Here is a 25,067-nt window from a genome sequence, read left to right on the forward strand (position 1 = left end):
TTAAAGGTAGCACTCAAGCAATTTACTTTGGAATGGCGGAGAAATACCATGTAGTAGGTAGGTATGGTGGACACAAATGGCATAGTAGTTGGCTCAAGGATTTTGGATGCATGAGAAGTATTCCCTCTCGATACAAGGTTTAGGCTAGCAAGGTTATTTGAAGCAAACTCAAGGATGAACAAGTGCAGCAAGACTCACATAAAAGACATATTGTAAACATTATAAGACTCTACACCGTCTTCCTTGTTGTTCAAAACTCAATACTAGATATTATCTAGACCTTAGAGAGACCAAATATGCAAATCAAATTTTAGCAAGCTCTATGTATTTCCTCATTAATGGGTGCAAAGCATATGATGCAAGAGCTTAATCATGAGCACAACAATTGCCAAGTATCACATTATCCAAGAAATTTTAGAATTACTACATGTAGCATTTTCCAATTCCAACCATATAACAATTTAACGAAGAAGAAACTTCGCCTTGAACATTATGAGTAAAGCCTAAGGACACATGTGTCCATATGCAACAGCGGAGCGTGTCTCTCTCCCACAAAGTGAATGCTAGGATCCATTTTATTCAAACAAAAAAAAACAAAAACAAACCGACGCTCCAAGTAAAGAACACAAGATGTGACTGAATAAAAATATAGTTTCAGGGGAGGAACCTGATGATGTTGTCGATGAAGAAGGGGATGCCTTGGGCATCCCCAAGCTTAGACGCTTGAGTCTTCTTAAAATATGCAGGGGTGAACCACGGGGGCATCCCCAAGCTTAGAGCTTTCACTCCTCTTGATCATAGTATATCATTCTCCTCTCTTGACCCTTGAAAACTTCCTTCACACCAAACTTCAAGCAAACTCATTAGAGGGTTAGTGCACCATTAATAATTCATACATTCAGAGGTGACACAATCATTATTTTCACTTCTGGACATTGCATAATGCTACTGGACATTAATGGATCAAAGAAATAAATCCAACATAGCAAAAGAGGCAATGCGAAATAAAAGGCAGAATCTGTCAAAAACAGAACAGTCCGTAAAGACGAATTTAAAGCTGGCACTAGACTTGCTCAAATGGAAAAACTCAAAACTAATGAAAGTTGGGTACATATCTGAGGATCACGCTCGTAAATTGGCAGATTTTTTAGAATTTTCTACAGAGGCCTGTGCCCAGATTCGTGACAGACAGCAATGCTGTTTCTGCGCAGCGATCCCAAATATAACATCAACTTTGACATAGAAACTTTACTTGGCACAAAAACATGATAAGGAGAGGTTGCTACAGTAGTAAACAACTTCCAAGACTCAACAAAACAAAAAATTGCTGTAGCAAAACATGGGTTGTCTCCCATAAGCGCTTTTCTTTAACGCCTTTCAGCTAGGCGCAGAAAGTGCAAATCAAGTAACATCGAGAGATGAAGCATCAACATCATTACCAGGGGTGTTGGGAGTTTTCTCAACTAAGCATAGTATATTGGATACATAATTTTTAGCGTCTCCCTTTTCATTAGTCTTGGGCTTGCTACTCTCATCGAACAAATTTTCAGGAACAAGCCAAGCATAGTTATTTTCTAGTGCATCATTCATAGCTAGGAGTTTACATGGTATTGGTGCTTTGATCTCCCCACCATCATTAATATTATTAGTGTATCTTATTCTATCTATGTCCATTTTTTCAAGGAGACCAATAAAATTGGTATGAGAACCTAGCATATTAAATTTAGCAAAAACCTTTCTAGCCTCTCTTGCTAGACCACCAAATTCTCTAAGAAGGGTTTCTAAAACAAAATCTTTCTTTTCCCCTTCTTCCATATCACTAAGTGTAAGAAACATGTGTTGGATTATAGGATTGAGATTAACAAATTTAGTTTCCAACATGCGAACTAAAGCAAGCAGCAGCAATTTCATAGGTAGGTGCAAGTTCTACCAAGTGTCTATCTTCAAAATCTTCAGTAATACTAACATGATTGAAAAATTCTTCTATATTATTTCTCCCAACTATGGACCCACGTCCTACCGGTATGTCTTTTGTGGTGAAATTAAAAGGAAACATGATGCAATAAGCAAAAAGTAAACTAGGCAAACAAGGTAAAGACGAGTAACTAATTTTTTTTGTGTTTTCGATATAGAGAGCAAGACAATAAATAAAGTAAAACTAGCAACTAATTTTTTTGTATTTTGATTTAGTGCAGCAAAAAAAGTAGTAAATAAAATAAAGCAAGACAAAAACAAAGTAAAGAGATTGAGAAGTGGAGACTCCCCTTGCAGCGTGTCTTGATCTCCCCGGCAACGGCGCCAGAAATTTAGCTTGATACGCGTAGATGCACACGTCCGTTGGGAACCCCAAGTGGAAGGTATGATGCGTATAGAAGCAAGTTTCCCTCGGTATGAAACCAAGGTTTAATCGAACCAGTAGGAGCCAAGAAGCACGTTGAAGGTTGATGGTCGCGAAATGTGATGCGGCGCAACACCAGGGAATCCGGCGCCAACGCGGAACCTGCACAACACAACCCAAGTACTTTGTCACAACGAAACAGTGAGGTTGTCAATTTCACCGGCTTGCTGTAACAAAGGATTAAGCGTATCGAGTGGAAGATGATTGTTTGCAAGAAAATAATAAAACACAAGTATTGCAGTAGAATTTATGCTATGTAAAGAATAGGACCGGGGTCCACAGTTCACTAGAGGTGTCTCTCCCATAAGATAAAAGCATGTTGGGTGAACAAATTACAGTCGGGCAATTGACAAATAGAGAAAGGCATAACAATGCATATACATGATATGATAAATATAGTGAGATTTAATTGGGCATTACGACAAAGTACATAGACCGCCATCCAACTGCATCTATGCCTAAAAAGTCCACCTTCGAAGTTATCATCCGAACCCCATTCGGTATTAAGTTGCTAAGCAACGGACAATTGCATTAAGTATGGTGCGTAATGTAATCAACAACTACATCCTTAGACATAGCATCAATGTTTTATCCCTACTGGCAACAAGCACAACACAACCTTAGAACTTTCGTCACGATCCCAGTGTAAATGCAGGCATGAACCCACTATCGAGCATAAATACTCCCTCTTGGAGTTAAGAGTAAAAACTTGGCCAGAGCCTCTACTAATAACGGAGAGCATGCAAGATCATAAACAACACATAAACAATAGATTGATAATCACCATAATCATAGTACTCTCTATCCATCGGATCCCGACAAACACAACATATAGTATTACAGATAGATGATCTTGATCATGTTAGGCAGCTCACAAGATCCAACAATGAAGCACAACAAGGAGAAGACGACCATCTAGCTACTGCTATGGACCCATGGTCCAGTGGGGAACTACTCACTCATCACTCCGGAGGCGATCGTGGCGATGAAGAGTCCTCCGGGAGATGAATCCCCTCTTCGGCAGGGTGCCGGAGGCGATCTCCTGAATCCCCCGAGATGGGATTCGCGGCGGCGGCGTCTCTGGAAGGTTTTCCGTATCGTGGCTCTCGGTACTGGGGTTTTCGTGACGGAGGCTTTAAGTAGGCGGAGGGTCAACGCGGGGGGCCACACGAGGGGCCTAGGGGGTAGGTCGGCGTGGCCAGGGCCTGGGCCGCGCCGCCCTATCCCCTGGCCACCTCGTGGCCCCACTTCGTTGACTCTTCGGTCTTCTGGAAGCTTCGTGCAAAAATAGGACCCTGGGCGAAAGTTTCGTCCAATTCCGAGAATATTTCCTTACTAGGATTTCTGAAACCAAAAACAGCTAGAAACAAAGAATCGGCTCTTCGGCATCTTGTTAATAGGTTAGTTCCAGAAAATGCATAAATATGACATATAATGTGCATAAAACATGTAGGTATCATCAATAAAGTAGCATGGAACATAAGAAATTATCGATACGTTGGAGACGTATCAGACACCGCCGCCGCGAATCCCATCTCGGGGGATTCAGGAGATCGCCTCCGGCACCCTGCCGGAGAGGGGATTCATCTCCCGGAGGACTCTACACCGCCATGGTCGCCTCCGGAGTGATGAGTGAGTAGTTCACCCCGGACTATGGGTCCATAGCAATAGCTAGATGGTCGTCTTCTCCTTGTTGTGCTTCATTGTTGGATCTTGTGAGCTGCCTAACATGATCAAGATCATCTATCCGTAATACTATATGTTGTGTTTGTCGGGATCCGATGGATAGAGAATACTATGTTATGGTGATTATCAATCTATTGTTTATGTGTTGTTTATGATCTTGCATGCTCTCCGTTATTAGTAGAGGCTCGCCAAGTTTTTGCTCTTAACTCCAAGAGGGAGTATTTATGCTCGATAGTGGGTTCATGCCTTCATTGACACCCGGGACAAAGGATGAAAGTTCTAAGGTTGTGATGTGCTGTTGCCACTAGGGATAAAACATTGATTCTATGTCTAAGGATGTAGTTGTCGATTACATTACGCACCATACTTAATGCAATTGTCTCGTTGCTTTGCAACTTAATACCGAATGGGGTTCGGATGATAACTCCGAAGGTGGACTTTTTAGGCATAGATGCGATTGGATGGCGGTCTATGTACTTTGTCGTAATGCCCGGATTAAATCTCACTATATTTACCATATCATGTACATGCATTGTTATGCCCTTCTCTATTTGTCAATTGCCCGACTGTAATTTGTTCACCCAACATGCTTTTATCTTATGGGAGAGACACCTCTAGTGAACTGTGGACCCCGGTCCTATTCTTTACATCGCATACAATCTACTGCAATACTTGTTTTACTGTTTTCTTGCAAACATCTTCCACACAATACGGTTAATCCTTTGTTACAGCAAGCCGGTGAGATTGACAACCTCACTGTTTCGTTGGGGCAAAGTACTTGGGTTGTGTTGTGCAGGTTCGACGTTGGCGCCGGAATCCCTGTTGTTGCGTCGCATCATATTTCACCACCATCAACCTTCAACGTGCTTCTTGGCTCCTCCTGGTTCGATAAACCTTGGTTTCTTTCTGAGGGAAAACTTGCCACTGTGCGCATCATACCTACCTCTTGGGGTTCCCAACGGACGTGTACATCTACGCGCATCATCCCCAGAAACATGGTTACCGCTCAACAAGGAACTTATAAGAACTAAGACACATAACTACATATTCATCACCATAATAGTTTTTAAGCTATTTGTCCCATGAGCTATATATTGCAAAGATAAAGGAATGAAATTTTAAAGGTAGCACTCAAGTAATTTACTTTGGAATGGCAGTAAAAATACCACATAGTAGGTAGATATGGTGGACACAAATGGCATGGGTTTTGGCTCAAGGTGTTTGGATGCACGAGAAGCATTTCCTCTCAGTACAAGGTTTGGGCTAGCAAGGTTGTTTGAAGCAAACACAAGTATGAACATGTACAGCAAAACTTACACAAGAACATATTGCAAGCATTATAAGAGTCTACACTGTCTTCCTTGTTGGTCAAACACTTTACCAGAAAATATCTAGACTTTGAGAGACCAATCATGCAAACCAAATTTTAAAAAGCTCTACGGTAGTTCTCCATTAATAGATTAAACTACATGATGCAAGAGCTTAAACATGATCTATGAGAGCTCAAAACAATTGCCCAGTTATTCCAAATCATATGAAGCATTTTCTGATTCCAACCAAATAGCAATCAACGAGCAATTTTCAGCCTTCGCCATGAACATTAAAGCACAACTAAGAACACAAGTGTTCCATATGAAAAATCGGAGCATAATATCTCCAATATAAGAATGGTGGGATCCAACTTTATTCAAACCAAAACAAAAATAAAAGCAAAAAAGACGCTCCAAGTAAAGAACATAAGATGTGATGGAATAAAAATATAGTTTCACTAGAAGTGACCTGATAAGTTGTCGATGAAGAAGGGGATGCCTTGGGCATCCCCAAGCTTAGATGCTTGAGTCTTCTTAAAATATGCAGGGATGAACCACCGGGGCATCCCCAAGCTTAGACCTTTCACTCTTCTTGATCATAATGTATCATCCTCTTCTCTTGACCCTTGAAAACTTCCTCCACACCAAACTTCAAGCAAACTCATTAGAGGGTTAGTGCATAATCAAAAATTCATATATTCAGAGGTGACATAATCATTCTTAACACCTCTGGACATTGCACAAAGCTTCTGAAAGTTAATAGAACAAAGAAACCCATTCAACATAGCAAAAGCGGCAATGCGAAATAAAAGGCAGAATCTATCAAAACAGAACAGTCCGTAAAGACGAATATTACAGAGGCACTTAACTTTATCAAACGGAAAAACTCAAAACTCATGAAATTTGCGTACATATCTGAGGATCACGCACGTAAATTGGCAGATTTTTTTGATTTTTTTACAGAGCGTTCTACACAAATTCGTGACAGACAGCAATTCTGTTTCTGCGCAGCAATCCAAATCTAGCATCAACTTTACTATAGAGACTTTACTTGGCACAAAAAACATGATAAGGAGAGGTTGCTACAGTAGTAACAACTTCCAAGACTCAACAAAACAGTAGTAAAAATAAAAGCAACATGGGTTATCTCCCAAGAAGTGCTTTCTTTATAGCCATTAAGATGGGCTCAGTAATTTTAATGATGTTCTCACAAGAAAAAAAGAGTTGAAGTAAAAGAGAGCATCAAGAAGCAAATTCAAAACACATTTAAGTCTAACCCGCTTCCTATGCATAGGAATCTTGTACACAAATAAATTCATCAAGAACAAAGTGACAAACATAGTAAGATAAAACAAGAGTAACTTTAAAAGTTTTAGCACATAGAGAGGTGTTTTAGTACCATGAAAATTTCTACAACCATATTTTCCTCTCTCATAATAATTTCCAGTAGCATCATGAACAAACTCAACAATATAACTATCACATACAACATTCTTGTCATGATCCACATGCATAAAAGTATCATTACTCTCCACATAAGCATAATCAATTTTATTAGTAATAGTGGGAGTAAAACTATCACAACCATCCTTGTAATCATCATAAATTGCAGGCATGGTATAATCATAATAAACTTTATCCTCCATAGTAGGTGGCACCAAAATACCACTATCATTATTATCATCATAAATGGGAGGCAAAATATCATCAAAGAAAATTTTCTCCTCAAAACTTGGGGGACTAAAAATATCACAACCAGCTTCCCCAAGCTTAAATTCTTCCATAGCATTAGCAATAATAGTGTTCAAAGAGTTCATGCTAAAAACATTGCTACAACTATTTTGCAAACAAAGTTCCATGGGTTTTTCAATTCTCTCTTCAAACACATCATGTCCTAATTCAATATAAAGTTCATAAAGATCTCTAATTTTTTTTGTTGTTTTCCATTAAGCCTAACTAGTGAAGTCACACAACTTAGTGTTCTCAGGAGTACTCATTTAACAATAATAAACTAAACAAACCGAATTAAATAAGTAAAACAAGTAACTAATTTTTTGTGTTTTTGATATAAAGCAAACAAAACAGAAAATAAAATAAAGTAAAGCAAGACAATAAACAAAGTAAAGAGATTGGATGTGGAAGACTCCCCTTGCAGCATGTCTTGATCTCCCCGGCAACGGCGCCAGAAAAAGAGTTTGATAACGCGTGAAGCACACGTCCGTTGGGAACCCCAAGAGGAAGGTGTGATGCGTACAACAGCAAGTTTTCCCTCAGAAAGAAACCGAGGTTATCGAACCAGTAGGAGCCAAGAAGCACGTGAAGGTTGTTGGTGGAGGAATGTAGTGCGGCACAACACCAGTGAAACCGGCGCCAACGTGGAACCTGCACAACACAATCAAGATAATTTTCCCCAACGTAACAGTGAGGTTGTCAATCTCACCGGCTTGCTGAAAACAAAGGATTAAACGTATCGAGTGGAAGATGGTGTTTGTTTGCAAAGAACAGTAAAGAATAATGATTGCGATAGAATGTATTCAGATGTAAAAGAATGGACCGGGGTCCACACTTCACTAGTGGTGTCTCTCCAATAAGATAACTAGCATGCTGGGTGAACAAATTACAGGTGGGCAATTGACAAATAAAGATTCAATACATATCAATGATGATTACTATGAAATTTAATCAGGGCATTACGACAAAGTACATAGACCGCTATCCGAGCATGCATCTATGCCTAAATAATCCACCTTCGGGTTAGCATCCGCACCCCTCCAAGTATTAAGTTGTAAACAACGAGATAATTGCATTAAGTATGGTGCGTAATGTAATCAACACAAATATCCTTAGACAAAGCATCGATGTTTTATCCCTAGTAGCAACAAGACATCCACAACCTTAGAACTTTACTCGTCACCGTCCCGGATTCAATGGAGGCATTAACCCACTATCGAGCATAAATACTCCCTCTTGGAGTTACAAGTATCAACTTGGCCAGAGCCTCTACTAGCAACGGAGAGCATGCAAGAACATAAACAACACATATATGATAGATTGATAATCAACTTGACATAATATTCTAGATTCATCGGATCCCACCAAACACAACATGTAGCATTACAAATAGATGATCTTGATCATGTTAGGTGATATGCGCGAAGTACACGTCCGTTGGGAACCCCAAGTGGAAGGTATGATGCGTATAGAAGCAAGCTTCCCTCAGTATGAAACCAAGGTTATCGAACCAGTAGGAGCCAAGAAGCACGTGAAGGTTGTTGGTGGAGGAGTGTAGTGCGGCGCAACACCAGTGAAACTGGCGCCAACGTGGAACCTGCACAACACAATTAAGATACTTTGCCCCAACGTAACAGTGAGGTTGTCAATCTCACCGGCTTGCTGAAAACAAAGGATTAAACGTATCGAGTGGAAGATGGTGTTTGTTTGCAAAGAACAGCAAAGAACAATGATTGCAGTAGATTGTATTCAGATGTAAAAGAATGGACCGGGGTCCACAGTTCACTAGTGGTGTCTCTCCAATAAGATAACTAACATGCTGGGTGAACAAATTACAGGTGGGCAATTGACAAATAAAGATTCAATACATATCAATGATGATTACTATGAGATTTAATCGGGGCATTACGACAAAGTACATAGACCGCTATCCGAGCATGCATCTATGCCTAAATAATCCACCTTCGGGTTAGCATCCGCACCCCCTCCAGTATTAAGTTGTAAACAACAAATAATTGCATTAAGTATGGTGCGTAATGTAATCAACACAAATATCCTTAGACAAAGCATCGATGTTTTATCCCTAGTAGCAACACCACATCCGCAACCTTAGAACTTTCTGTCACTGTCCCATATTAAATGGAGGCATGAACCCACTATCGAGCATAAATACTTCCTCTTGGAGTTACAAGTATAAACTTGGCCAGAGCCTCTACTAACAACGGAGAGCATGCGAGAACATAAACAACACATATATGATAGATTGATAATCAACTTGACATAATATTCTAGATTCATCGGATCCCACCAAACACAACATGTAGCATTACAAATAGATGATCTTGATCATGTTAGGCAGCTCACAAGATCTAAACAATGATAGCACAAGCGGAGAAGAGAACCATCTAGCTACTGCTATGGACCCATAGTCCAAGGATGAACTACTCACGCATCAATCCGGAGGCGGGCATGATGATCTAGAGCCCCTCCGGTGATGATTCCCCTCTTCGGCAGGGTGCCGGAGGCGATCTCCTAAATCCCCCGAGATGGGATTGGCGGCGGCGGCGTCTCTGGAAGGTTTTCCGTATCGTGGCTCTCTGTACAGAGGGTTTCGCGACGAAGGCTTTAAGTAGGCGGAAGGGCGGAGTCGGAGGAGTCACAGGGGCCCCACACGCTAGGTCCGCGCGGGCCCCCCCTAGGCCGCGCCGCCCTAGTTTGGCGGCGCCCCGTGGCCCCACTTCATTTCTTCCTCGGTCTTCTGGAAGCTTCGTGTAAAAATAAGACCATGGGCGTTAATTTCGTCCAATTTCGAGAATATTTCTTTTGTAGGATTTCTGAAACCAAAAACAACAGAAAATAGCAACTAGCGCTCCGGCATCTTGTTAATAGGTTAGTGCCGGAAAATGTATAATAATGATGTAAAGTATGTATAAAACATTCAAGTATCTATTATATACTAAAAGCAAAATGCGGATGTTTAATAGAGCCATCACATTAACCCACATCATCTTAATTTATTATAACAGTTAGATATAAAATAAAACGCTGTGATTTAATCAGAGATTAGTAATTACGTAACAGTTTGGTTCCAGTTGACACGTCTAATATATATAGAGCACATCACGTACTTATAGCAAACTCAGTTTAGACTAAGTCCTTTATTAAAACATGCCAAATAATTTTCTGCTGGGAGCACATCCCGTACGTACGGTGGACTCAATTTATCTTTCTATGTTAGGCGTCCGTTTAAAAGTGACTACCATAAAAGAACGTGTGAAAGCAAAACTGATCGAGTCCATTGGATAGAAAATGAAACTAGCCACCTAAGCTAGCTAGAAAATGATATAAACATACACTACGTATAATAGCTTAGCCAGCTAGAAGTTAAAAGCATGAATTCATAGAAACATATGTTTTGATTTTATAGTACACCTTTGTTTCCGAAAAAAGTCACAGGTTAGTCTAAGTTTGAATGTATCTATATAGTAAATAGTGTCTAGATCCATCTGAATTTAAACAAATTTTCATCACTTTTTTTTCTTCTAAACGGGTTATAACGAACTAAAATCAATATTCCCGATGTCTAATTGTGCGACCATGTTGATCCACATCGTCTAAATTATTTAAAATAAAGATATAAAATTTATGGATATAATTTAATTGGAAAAAAAATCAATCATTTCGTGACACAGTGAACGTGAAAGACCCACCGATATAACACCAAACGAGCTGTATAAGCTAAATCGGTTTGGTTAGCGTGTAATATCAGTGCATTCCGTAACAAAAAACTAGCTTTCAACATGCCACTAGGGTAAATTTTCCGGGCAGCGATTATCGTCATGGAACATCCACCGCAATCTGACCATGTCGAAACCGCTCTCCGTACATGTTTCTGTGCATATCATTAGCAAAGACTCCTCACCATGTCGAAACCGCTGGCATCACTATCATAAGTCGACCCGCTATAAAATAAATGGTTAGGAATTAACCAAAGATTATTAATTACGTAGCCGTGTAACCCCAGTAGGCACGTCTTATATATAGAGTAGACATATTCATATTTTACATAAGGTGAACTCTCCTAATAATTAAGCATGCAAAAAAAAAACATGCTAAACTTTTTTTTCCCAGAGCGCACCCGTACGTACAGCGGACTCCTTAAAATATGCTAGCTACCTTTTTTTTTTTTTGAACCTGGAGAGGCCAGAAGGGCCTAGATGCTTTCATTGAACACAGCGGAGTAGGTACAGTTTACAACAGGGATCCTGAAGAACAACACAATCAGAAACCAACCCCTGTTTCTTACAGAAAAGACCCTAAAGTAAAACTTGAAAAAGCAATCGGGTCCTCTACCACCGCCGGAGAACTGAGAGCTCAAACCGCGACCATCCTCGCCGGTGCCGGGGACGAGACCACTTGAAACCGAGAGGAAGATGAACGCCGCCGCGAGCTCCACAAAGGGCCTCCACTTGGAGGTTGAAGAAGCGCCGGCCATCGTTGCCAGCGTCGGAGACCACCAGATGGTCATCAAGGTCGGACGCCAAATCTCAAGACGCCGAGAGTGTTCACCGAAATCCTGTAGCATCACAACTCCAGAGCAGCCAGGAAGTAGACCGAGCAGCGTCGTACCATGGATTCCCCCATCGCCACCATGGCGCTTGGAAGAAGATCGCACGACACAGACCGCCGTCACGCCCCAGCTGCCAGAGAGGGCCGAGCTTATTGACGAAGACGCTGGTGCCGACCTCCCTGACCACCCGCAGCACCTCACCACCATGGCCAGGAAGCAGAACACCACAAATCGTCGGGCGCCGCTCGCAAGCACCGACGACACGCTCTGAGACGGCACGAAGCCAGCAGCCATACAGGCAAAACCAACAACTAAAACTATTCCTACTATATACAGAGGATGCCTACCTCCTATTCAGGAAACAAAATGATACGCTACGTTAGCTAGCTCCATAGGAATAGTCTAGCTCCATAGGAATAGCTGAGACATGCACGAAAAAATAGCTAGAAGTTTAAAGCAAGATTTCATCAAGAAATGATTTAAACTAATTACAATAAGGTATAAATGACCAATATGTACGTAAGTTTATAGATCTTTGCATGTGGATGATCAAGTGTACATACATAAGCAAAATACATCTAAAATTTATATTTGAGTAGAGAACCTAAGAATTTTTTTTTTCTGAATCTCAGTTTACCAAACCATTCCACAGAAGGCTCAAACATCGTACTCTTTAAATATAATTTTGAAACTACAAATACTTGATTGTCTATTTTATTTGGTTCAAGCATATGATCCATATGCATGTTTAGATCTGGACACATTGACCACTCTTTGAAAAGAACTACATATTACCACATTAATGTAAATTATTGACATGATTTATTATACATCAACATAAGACAGAAAACAAGAGTTATACTAGAAATTTCTATTAAATATCAAAGCACTTGGTTGCCAATATGATGGATCCTCTTTTTTATCATAAATAATAATATATATCACAAGTATCATAAGCAATATACCATCACTATTATAATTTTTACTACAATTTTCAACACTTCGAAACCACTAAAAATGATGCCCTCGCAATTGCGAGGGCCACCGCTCTAGTTGTCATAAAAGTAGCATGAAACATAAGAAATTATAGATACGTTTGAGACGTATCAAGCATCCCCAAGCTTAGTTCCTACTCGCCCTCGATTAGGTAAACGATAACACAAATAATTTCTGAAGTGACATGCTACCAACATAACCTTGATCAATATTATTATAAAGCATATGAGATGAATGGAGTCATCTGAAGCAAAAGATTGCTAACAAAAGATAATGACTAAACAAATGAATCATATAGCAAAACTTTTCATGAATAGTACTTTCAAGACAAGCATAAACAAGACTTGCATAAGAGCTAACTCATAAGCAATAAATTCTTAGTAGAATGCATTGAAACAACACAAATGATGATTAAGTATTAGCAATTGCTTTCGACTTGTAACATGTATATCTCATGGATATTTGTCAACATAGAGTAGTATAACAAGTGCAATAGGTAAACATGTAAGAATCAATGCACACAGTTAACACAAGTGTTTGCTTCTAAGATAGAAAGAAGTAGGTAAACTGACTCAACATAAAGTAAAAGAATGACCCTACGCAGAGGGAAGCATGGATTACTATTTTTGTGCTAGAGCTTATATTTTGAAAACATAGAAACAATTTTGTCAACGGTAATAATAATTCATATGTGCTATGCATAATACTTCCTACAAGTTGCAAGCCTCATGCATAGAGTACTAATAGTGCTCGCACCTTGTCCTAATTAGCTTGGATTAACACGGATTATCATTGCATGACATATGTTTCAACCAAGTGTCACAAAGGGGTACCTCTATGCCGCTCTGTACAAAGGTCCTAGGAGATCAATTGCATTTGATTTCTCGTTTTTAACAGATCTCAACTTAGGACATCCATACCAGGGACAACATAGACAACGAGATAATGGACTCCTCTTTTAATGCATAAGCATTCAACAACGAGATAATATTCTCATAAGAGAGTGAGGTTGTATGTCCAAACTGAAAACTTCCACCATGATACATGGCTTTGGTTAGCGGCCCAATGTTCTTCTCTAACAATATGCATACTCAAACCATTTGATCATGAAAATCACCCTTACTTCAGACAAGACGAACATGCATAGCATCTCACTTGATATCCAACAAAGGTAAAAAGTTGATGGCGTCCCGAGAAACATGGTTACCGCTCAACAAGCAACTTATAAGAACTAAGACACATAACTACATATTCATCACCACAATAGTTTTTAAGCTATTTGTCCCATGAGCTATATATTGCAAAGATAAATGAATGAAATTTTAAATGTAGCACTCAAGTAATTTACTTTGGAATGGCAGAAAAATACCACATAGTAGGTAGATATGGTGGACACAAATGGCTTGGGTTTTGGCTCAAGGTGTTTGGATGCACGAGAAGAATTTCCTCTCAGTACAAGGTTTGGGCTAGCAAGGTTGTTTGGAGCAAACACAAGTATGAACAGGTACAGCAAAACTTACACAAGAATAATATTTCAAGCATTATAAGAATCTACACTGTCTTCCCTGTTGTTCAAACACTTACCAGAAAATATCTAGACTTAGAGAGACCAATCATGCAAACCAAATTTTAAAAAGCTCTACGGTAGTTCTCCATTAATAGATTAAACTACATGATGCAAGAGCTTAAACATGATCTATGAGAGCTCAAAACAATTTCCCAGTTGTTCCAAACCATATGAAGCATTTTATGATTCCAACCAAATAGCAATCAACGAAGCAATTTCAGCCTTCGCCATGAACATTAAAGCACAATTAAGAACACAAGTGTTCCATATGAAAAAGCGGAGCGTAATATCTCCAATATAAGGATGGTGGGATCCAACTTTATTCAAACCATAAACAAAAATAAAAGCAAAAAAACGCTCCAAGTAAAGAACATAAGATGTGACGAAATAAAAATATAGTTTCACTAGAAGTGACCTGATAAGTTGTCGATGAAGAAGGGGATGCCTTGGGCATCCCCAAGCTTAGATGCTTGAGTCTTCTTAAAATATGCAGGGATGAACCATCGGGGCATCCCCAAGCTTAGACCTTTCACTCTTCTTGATCATAATGTATCATCCTCTTCTCTTGACCCTTGAAAACTTCCTCCACACCAAACTTCAAGCTAACTCATTAGAGGGTTAGTGCATAATCAAAAATTCACATATTCAGAGGTGACATAATCATTCTTAACACCTCTGGACATTGCACAAAGTTGCTGAAAGTTAATGGAACAAAGAAACCCATTCAACATAGCAAAAGCGGCAATGCGAAATAAAAGGCAGAATCTGTCAAAACAGAACAGTCCGTAAAGACGAATTTTACAGAGGCACTTAACTTGCTCAAACAGAAAAACTCAAAACTAATTAAAGTTGCGTACATATCTGAGGATCACGCACGTAAATTGGCAGGTTTTTTTGATTTTTTTACACAGAGTTCTGCGCAAATTCGTGACAGACAGCAATTCTGTTTCTGCGCAGCAATCCAAATCTAGCATCAACTTTACCATAGAGACTTTACTTGGCACAAAAACATGATAAGGAGATGTTGCTACAGTAGTAACAATTTCCAAGACTCAACAATACAGTAGTAAAATGAAACATGGGTTATCTCCCAAGAAGTGTTTTTCTTTAACGCCTTTGAGCTAGGCGCAGAAAGTGCAAATCAAGTATTATCAAGGGATGAAGCATCAACATCACAATTTTTCTTACAAGCACAACTTGTTGCAGAGGGTACCTTAGATGCTCCATTATCCAAATTTCCCATGCTGGTGCTAGGGGTTTTATCAATTTTAGGCCTATAATAATTCTTTGGTTTAGGCATCTTATAGACATACATGAATTTTTGCTCTTTACCCACATAAGCTTTCTCCTTCAACTTAAGAGAAGAAAAAGTTGAACCCAAGGTTCCCATAGCTTTTTCAAGTTCACTAATCCTATTGGTTTGATTATCATGGACAACACAAGTTTCTAGGACACCAATTCTTTCATCAATTCTTCCTACGGATTTATCAAGTTTATCAGTATTATCAAGTAGCATTCCCAATTTAGTTTCAATACTTGGAAATTTTTTCTCTATGGCTTCCAACTTTTTCATGACATCCTCAAGAGAGATTTCAATTTTAACTTCATTAACAGGTGGTATTCCAACTAAACTCTCAACGATGCAACTAGCTTCTAAAGCGGGAGTACCTAGGATATTACCTCCCGAAAGAGTATCAAGAACATACCTATTCCAACTAGATAGGCCAACATAAAAGTTCCTAAGAAGGATAATAGTGGAGTGTTTCTTAATGCACCTATGATGAGCATTACTAATTTTGTACCAAGCATCTTTAAAACTTTCTCCACCTTGTTGCTTAAAAGAACGAACTTCAACTTCAGGATTACTCATTTTAGTATCAATAAAAGTAAACTAAGCAAATAGAATAAAGTAAAGACAAGTAACTAATTTTTTTGTGTTTTTGATATAGAGCTAGTAAATAAGACATAAAGTAAAGTAACTAATTTTTTTGTGTTTTTAATATAAATCAAACAAGACAGTAAATAAAATAAAGTAAAGCAAGACAAAAACAAAGTAAAGAGATTGGATGTGGAGACTCCCCTTGCAGCGTGTCTTGATCTCCCCGGCAACGGCGCCAGAAATTTAGCTTGATACGCGCGAAGCACACGTCCGTTGGGAACCCCAAGTGGAAGGTATGATGCGTATAGAAGCAAGTTTCCCTCAGTATGAAACCAAGGTTATCGAACCAGTAGGAGCCAAGAAGCATGTGAAGGTTGTTGGTGGAGGAGTGTAGTGCGGCGCAACACCAGTGAAACCGGCGCCAACGTGGAACCTGCACAACACAATCAATATACTTTGCCCCAACGTAACAGTGAGGTTGTCAATCTCACCGGCTTGCTGAAAACAAAGAATTAAACGTATCGAGTGGAAGATGGTGTTTGTTTGCAAAGAACAGTAAAGAACAATGATTGCAGTAGATTGTATTCAGATGTAAAAGAATGGACCGGGGTCCACAGTTCACTAGTGGTGTCTCTCCAATAAGATAACTAACATGCTTGGGTGAACAAATTACAGGTGGGCAATTGACAAATAAAAATTCAATACATATCAATGATGATTACTATGAGATTTAATCAGGGCATTACGACAAAGTACATAGACCGCTATCCGAGCATGCATCTATGCCTAAATAATCCACCTTCGGGTTAGCATCCGCACCCCTCCGGTATTAAGTTGTAAACAACAGATAATTGCATTAAGTATGGTGCGTAATGTAATCAACACAAATATCATTAGACAAAGCATCGATGTTTTATCCCTAGTAGCAACAGCACCTCCACAACCTTAGAACTTTCTATCACTGTCCCAGATTAAATGGAGGCATGAACCCACTATCGAGCATAAATACTCCCTCTTAGAGTTACAAGTATCAACTTGGCCAGAGCCTCTACTAGCAACGGAGAGCATGCGAGAACATAAACAACACATATATGATAAATTGATAATCAACTTGACATAATATTCTAGATTCATCGGATCCCACCAAACACAACATGTAGCATTACAAATAGATGATCTTGATCATGTTAGGCAGCTCACAAGATCTAAACAATGATAGCACAAGCGGAGAAGACAACCATCTAGCTACTACTATGGACCCATAGTCTAAGGATGAACTACTCACGCATCAATCCGGAGGCGGGCATGATGATGTAGAGCCCCTCCGGTGATGATTCCCCTCTCCAGCAGGGTGCCGGAGGCGATCTCCTGAATTCCCCGAGATGGGATTGGCGGCGGCGGCGTCTCTGGAAAGTTTTCCGTATCGTGGCTCTCGGTACAGAGGGTTTCGCGACGAAGGCTTTAAGTAGGCGGAAGGACGGAGTCGGAGGAGTCACGGGGGCCCCACACGCTAGGGCCGCGCGGGCCCCCCTAGGCCGCGCCGCCCTAGTGTGGCGGTGCCCCGTGGCCCCACTTCGTTTCTCCCTCGGTCTTCTGGAAGCTTCGTGGAAAAATAAGACCCTGGGCGTTAATTTCGTCCAATTCCGAGAATATTTCCTTTGTAGGATTTCTGAAATCAAAAACAGCAGAAAACAGTAACTGGCGCTTCGGCATCTTGTTAATAGTTTAGTGCCGGAAAATGTATAATAATGATGTAAAGTATATATAAAACATTCAAGTATCTATTATATACTAAAAGCAAAATAAGAGTGTTTTAACGGAGACACCAGGTTAATCCACATCCACATAAGCTAAAATTACTAGGTCCGTTGATTGTAATAGTAACAGATGAGATTAAATGACATGTCAAAGTTACGTAAACTATGTCACGTTACAAAACACGTACACCTAAAATTGGTAGCCATTACCAATAAGAGTCCGAGTGATTTACGTCAAGAAAAGGCCAGCTCTATCTCCGCTGAAATAAAAAAAAGGCAACTCTATCTCCTTTTTCTCTTACCATATCAGATTAGAGTCCCACGTATCCATGCATGGGAAACTGAAAAACGTATCAGGTTAAAGCACTGCATGCACCATTTATAAGTGACATACTAGCTGGAATGACTTCAACGAGTAGAGAGAATATTTTTCATGTCTCACACGAGTATATATTGCCACTTAATTAGTCATATTTGATTCTCAGGAACAAAATATATACACATATGTACGGTCATGTGAATTGAATTTTTCCGTAGGAATACATGGATTTCCTAAAAAAAAGCAGGAATAGAAAAACATAAGATTATTGTCGTGCCAATTCGAATTTTCCGAAACCGGAGATTTAAAATGTATACATAAGGAGTATGTTTCGGAACGGAACAAATGTGACCACTAACGAACGAGTCCGGTGGCTGTCGTACGTTGAGAAATGGAGTCTGTATGCTATACATGCACCTAGATCAGCTAAAAACATAAGACTATTGTCGTGCGAATTCAAATTTTTAGAAACTGGAGATTAAAAACATATGTATAAAGAGTATGTTTCGGTACGGAACAAACGTGACCTCGAACAAACGAGTCAGTGTATTGTCGTACGTTGAGAAATAGAGTTTGGATGCTACACGTGCACCTAGGTCAGCTAGATGATTTATGTGTATGAAATCTCCGTCTAATAGAGATATATAGATATACCAAGCTGACTACGAACTTATCGGTGAGAAGAAAAACTTCAAAATTGACCGTGTCTGCTTTTAGCTAATGTTTTTGTTTGTGTCAGGACATACGAGTGATACTACCCAAGAATAATGTGGCATATTGTTACCTGCCAAAACCCACCGGCGGGCAATGGTTAAGCAACACGAAGAGCCGGGAGGCTCCCAAGGCCGCTTAGTGGACCCTGGCACCTCGCGTCGTCCCGCAAGTCTTCCAGCCACGTCCTGGCGGTTGCTAGGGCGTGCCACCTGACCTAGACCCGATCAGGAAGGTGTTAGATTGCTTCGATTGTTCCTGCATGGTAGACACGTAAACATTAAATACGAGCCCTATCGGCTCTCAGGTTGCCCTGTGGATCGGCTCAAAGAGCCGATCGCCCCATGGTTCACGTTGGATTTGCAATGACATGGGGATCCCGCTTGATCAAAACAAAGCTGAAACGATCTACGACAGTTTAGGGTTTTCACCGCATAACCGGAACGTCCTACGCGTGATCGGGCCTAGCAGATACGGAAGATGATGAAAACTACCCCTACAAGAGGCCTAAAAACCAACATTACGTCAATTCCCGGAACATCCCTCGTAGGAACGGTAAACAACACCTAACGCACTACCGGATCGTCCGACCCCAACATAAGGCCTAACTATGCGAGATATTAAACTAATCCTTGCGGAGCAAGGAGCAACTATAACGGATCGGATCTACTAAGTAACGAACAAGCAAGATGCTGCCCTTACACCAGGATAGGTGTAAGGGCAGCTAGGTGTCGAGGGACGGCATTGCCACGCAGATATGCACGAAAAAGCATCAATGCAAGCCCCTAAACACCTAATGATAAGTAGTACTGCTCGCCATCAACAACGCTTCAGCACGAGCAGCACAAGGTAGACGAATAAACGTATACTGCCTAGATCGCGAGATGCGATCTAGGCAGCATGATGCTTACCCGGAAGAAACCCTCGAAGGAAGGGGTGGCGATGCGCCTGATTTGTGTTTTTTGTGAACGTGATTGTCCTCCTTTCTCGATAACCCTAGATACATATTTATAGTCCAAGGGACTTTCTAAATGAGGCGTGCACCTAACCGTGCACGGGCCGACTCTATCTATTAATTCTAAACATGATACGATCTACTATATTACAGATACACGGGCAATTTAGCCCAAACTCTTAGGCACAAGGCCGCTTCAAAGATGCTCCACGTGTAATCTTCAAAGCCCATCTTCACTTACGGCCCACCTCCTGATTTGGCCAAAATCGGGTGATAACACATGCCCCCCTGGTTTTGATAATGATAATTGCAAAACCATCTGTCTTTCCTTCGAGAGGTCATGTCGTGGCAGAGCAGAACCGTCGCAGTATTCTTCATCATGACGTCTTGCCTTCCCAACTTCTCTGCACGATTTGACAGTTTTGGCCCTACGTCCTCGGAAACTGTTCGAGCATTAAATCCCCAATATACTTCCTTTTATTAACCGCACCGAACAGTTCACTTCTTCATCCTCCTGCTCCAAACCAGTCATCGGCCGAAAAAACCCTCCTCCTCTGCAACCATGTCTTCCTCTTCCTCCTCCCAATCCTCTTCCTCGAGTGAGCTGGAGCCAGAGATCAGCCAGATGGAAGCGCACAATAAGCGCGCTCCCAAGCATTGGGACGAGCAAGAGTTCGACTTCGACTTCGTGCCAGAGGGCCGACCCGAGGACCTCGTCTGGTCTGATGGCGACATGCCCCTGACTGACGGGGAAGACGATCTTCGATTCCTGATCAACGGAGAACTGGAGGCGGAGAGCGACGACGACGACCCTCTCTTCCGGGGTAAATTCACTTCCTCCACCAAAGAAGAAGAAGAAGAAGAAGAGGACGACGAAGACGAAGACATCTCCTCCGACACGAAGAAGGAACCAGAGGACGACACCTCCTCCGATGAACCGCCACCAAAGCGCATCCGTGGCTGGGCCTGGTCCGATGAGGAGGATGATGATGAAGAGGAAGAGGCCTCCGCTGAAGGTCACAGTAGCAGCGACGAGGAATTCGTCGACAGTAGCAATGACGGCAGCTACCCCAGCGACGACGAAGACGGCAACAGCCCTTAGAGTAGGGATTTACTAGCATAAGACTAGCAGTAGCAATCTGTTCCCCTTCTGTTGAGCAATCAGCTTCTTCTTGTAAGAAATCCCCTTTTTAATCAATGGAGATGGATAGATTCCTCCTTTTGAGGGCAACCAGCTCTTCCATGTGAGAAATCTGATTCACCAACGAAGAATTTCCTCTAATTTGACTTTGTCGATGTTCCTCAAATTAATTTAGCCGACTCCACTTAACCAATGCTTAATGAGCCGATGTCAACGCATCGGTCCTACATAATCCATCCTTCCATTCCTCAACTGACGACTTTGAGACCGGGTAGATAATGTGAAGTCTCCAAGAAAGCCCTTAAACTCCTCCCACCAGGTCCAATAATCTTCAAGAGTTCATCATTTGTTAAAGAAAGTTGCGGCGAAGGATCAGCCGTTGATATCCCAATCGGTTTCTGCAACAGAGCATCCATCAGACCAGCTGCCCCCCGAGCCTTAGTCAAGGCGAGGATAAAAGTGTACCAACCGAATGGGCCATCATCGGCTTCCCAACTGTAGTGCAGCGTCAGCCGATTTCAACAAAATCGGCTCTCCAGATCATCGATGCTTCACAACAGAGCAGGAAAGCTTTACGCCCAAAGAGACAATGCACTAGGACGGCTTTGGTAGGATCAGCAGCTCCCTTGAACCAAGAAGCCTCAAACGTAGTAGCCCTTGAACTAAGAAACTTCAAACGTAGTGGCCCTTGAACCCCTCCTAGCTCTATTCCTGCGTCTTGCTGCTCAGATTGGCTCATCACCTCAGGCAGACTGATGCAGCTTCTGGTGAGGATGTTTGATGAAGCGGTCACCTTGGTCAAGCCCCAGGAGAAAACATCACAGCCAATTGGGGTCATCGGCTGCTCTCATGATCTTGACCTGATCTGCATGTTTACGCAGGCGCTGCTGATCTTGAAGATTTGCTAACGGAGCCACTGAGGAGCCCCTCCAGTAGAGCCTCGCTACGTAACTCGGGGACTGCTCCATTAGGCTTCTTCTTGTAACAGTCGTATCCCTTGAGTCGATGGCCGTGCATCGGCTTTTAATTCTTAAGTCGATGTCTACGCATCGGCTGTGCCCAAATTTTTTGGAGTTTTCCATTTTTTACGGCCGACTTGTTCACGTATCGGCCCCCATATTTGAGCTGCTCTGTTGGGCATTTGACATGCATTATCAGCTTCGTATCCTCGTGTCTCATCCATCTATGTGCCCCCCGAGCCGATTCTGTCAAGTAGTTGATGGTATCGGCTCTTCAGGCATCCGTTGGATCAATGCTGAACACAGACAAAGGTATGTTGAGGATAATTTTGGCCGATTGCGGGAATCGGCCTCCCTTTCCATTGCAATGCTTGACGATGGTTTGCAACTTCTTGGATTTCCACTGTAGCTACGTGACATGTTTGAGATGAGATCCTTTGCTTTTCATTTTTTGAGGGCCGATCGCAGGGATCGGCCTTGCCACGTACGTCCAATGTCTTGGACCTGCTACTCTGTCGGGATCACGGACACCGTGTTTGTATCAGCCGATGCCTCTGCATCGGCATCAGCCGATGCCTGTGCATCGGCTTTCATCTGCTTAGGGCGCCATACTTTCTTTGGCGGGCACGCCTTTGTCTCCATTGTTTGCTGAATTTTCACGGCCAGATCGGGCCGCGCTCTTCTCAACGTGTACGGTGCATGCGTGCCTCGGCTTCTTCCAAGTTTCGCAGCCCGCTGCACCCTACGCTTCGAGAATGGCTGAGTCCATCAGGGCACCACCTTGGTCGGTGATACCTATCTTCTTCTCCATCTGACTCCTCAAAGTCTTCTTCTTGAGATGACTCAGCTCGTTTGTTATGGGGTGGGAGAGGCCCTAGACGCTCGAACACTGACACTTCACTTGTCCTCCTCCTTTGCTGTTTGCATTCTGGGCAATTCTTGATTGTTGGCAATCGGCTCATTCCGGAGTCCCAGCAATGTTTGAAGAAAGGACAGTCACAGTGTTTATCCACGTTGCCTTGCTCTCTTGACCTCCCTCTAGCGCGACGTTCGTACCCGTCGTTGTTTCTGTCATGCTGACGATACCTCCTGTCTTCTGCATCAGACTGACGATATCTCTCATCGTCTTCGTCGTAGCGCCGACGTCGGTCGTACTGCTGCTCATATTTGTTGAGGAGATGCACGGATAGTGGGCGTTGATACCGCACGCTTTTCACCTCCTCTTCGGTTAGGTACCGTCTATCATCATCTTGGGGCCGGTCGCGTGGAACGGCCTCCTCTTTATCTTTGCCACGAGAGTGGCTGCTCTCTGCTTTGTCCGCGCCATGGCGGTTCACAAGCCCTGCCATATTGACATCAAAAGAGAACCCTGGCTCCCTTATGGAGTGGCTTAGGTCCACCATGTTGACGTCGGGAAACGGACGCATGTCTACCTTCATGGCAAACTGTCCGAAAGTTAATCGGCCTGATTCTATCGCCATCTAAATTTGTGCGCGCAATACTTTGCGATCGTTGGTGGTGTGCGTGAACGTATGATGCCATTTGCAGTATGGCCTTTTGTTCATCTCTTGTGCCGTAGGGATCTTGTGTCCTTCAGGTAGCTTCAACTGTTTCTCTTTCAGTAGCAGATCGAAAATCTGCTCAGCTTTGCTCACGTCAAAGTCAAACCCTCTTGGAGGCCCTGGTGGATTCACCCATTTGCAGGACACAGGAACTGGCGTCCGAGTCCATTCGGCTACTGCGACTTCACGATCTTCCGCGAGAATCTTCATCTTCATCGGTATTGACCAGGCTTATCGCGCGCTTGAACTTGTCTTGGTACGGTTACGGATGGCGCTCGTTCATATAAGGTCGATCTCGGACCATGTGCGCCAGCGAATTGTACTCCACCTGGAACGTCAGATCCTTGAATGACGCTGCAAGGCCTGCCACGGCCAGCTCGACTGCTTCTTTCTCAGATAAATGAACCGAATAGCATCGGTTCTTGACAGTTCTGAAACGCTGAATGTACTCAGACACTGTCTCTCCTCGCCTTTGCCGAACCTGTGCTAGTTCGGCAATGCCAGCTTCCGTAGCTTCTGAATGATATTGTGTGTGAAACTGTTCCTCCAGCTGCTTCCATGATCGTACTGAATTTGGCTGCAACGAGGTGTACCATCCAAAAGCTGGACCGGTGAGGGATTGCGAGAAGAACCTCACCCGTAGCTGATCCGATGCTGAAACCATGCCCAACTCGGGCCAAGTATCGGCTCACGTGCTCGATTGAGCTGGATCCTTCGACCCATCGAATTTGGTGAAGTCCGGGAGCCGGTACTTAGGTGGTAGTGGGATCGAGATCAAACTCATTGGGGTACGGCTTGGAATAGCCGATTATCTTCTTCTTTGGCGGGATGCCGAACCGGGTCTCTCAAGGCCGCACCGATCCGATCCGCGGTGGAGGCGTAGCAGGCCGAGCTTTCATGGATTGGTGCAGTGGCATACTTGGCTAGCCACGCCTGTTTCTCAGCATCTGCTCCCAAACCTCCCGCTGCTGCAGCCGTCCCTCCTGCCGGAACAATTGCTCCTGCTCCGGCAATCCCTCCTGTTGGAGCCTGGATCGCCTGCGTCCAGTTGTTGCAGTCCGGCACAAACATGCACACGTATCCGTGCAGGATCTCCTTGGGCGGGTCATATAAGAACTGATAGTCGCCCGGATCACCTCCAACCTTGTAGACAACGTATGCCGGTGAACCTTGTTGCTGTGGAGCTGCCATCGCGTACGGCAGTGGTGGCCTGGTGTGGAGTTGCACCTCTCCCTGGTGAGTCCCTAGAACAGGTCCTGAAGGGGAGTACCGACGCTCCATGATATCTTGCACCACATGGAGCGCAACGCGCTCCAAAGTATTTACCAGGCTCTCAGAATGCCGATGCAGCGAGTGAGCCACCACGTAGTTGATTTCCTGTCGCAGGGCTCTGGTACGTTCCTCTGAAGGGAGAGACAGATCCAACCCTTCGAGGACGCCTTGTGGTGTGAATCCTTTGAACCTGATGCCGTGCGAACGGGTCTTCTCAAAGGAGCCGATGAGTTCGGCTTTAACGATGGTCTTCA

Source organism: Lolium rigidum, chromosome 4, assembly GCF_022539505.1.
Source record: "Lolium rigidum isolate FL_2022 chromosome 4, APGP_CSIRO_Lrig_0.1, whole genome shotgun sequence".
Lineage (NCBI taxonomy): Eukaryota > Viridiplantae > Streptophyta > Magnoliopsida > Poales > Poaceae > Lolium > Lolium rigidum.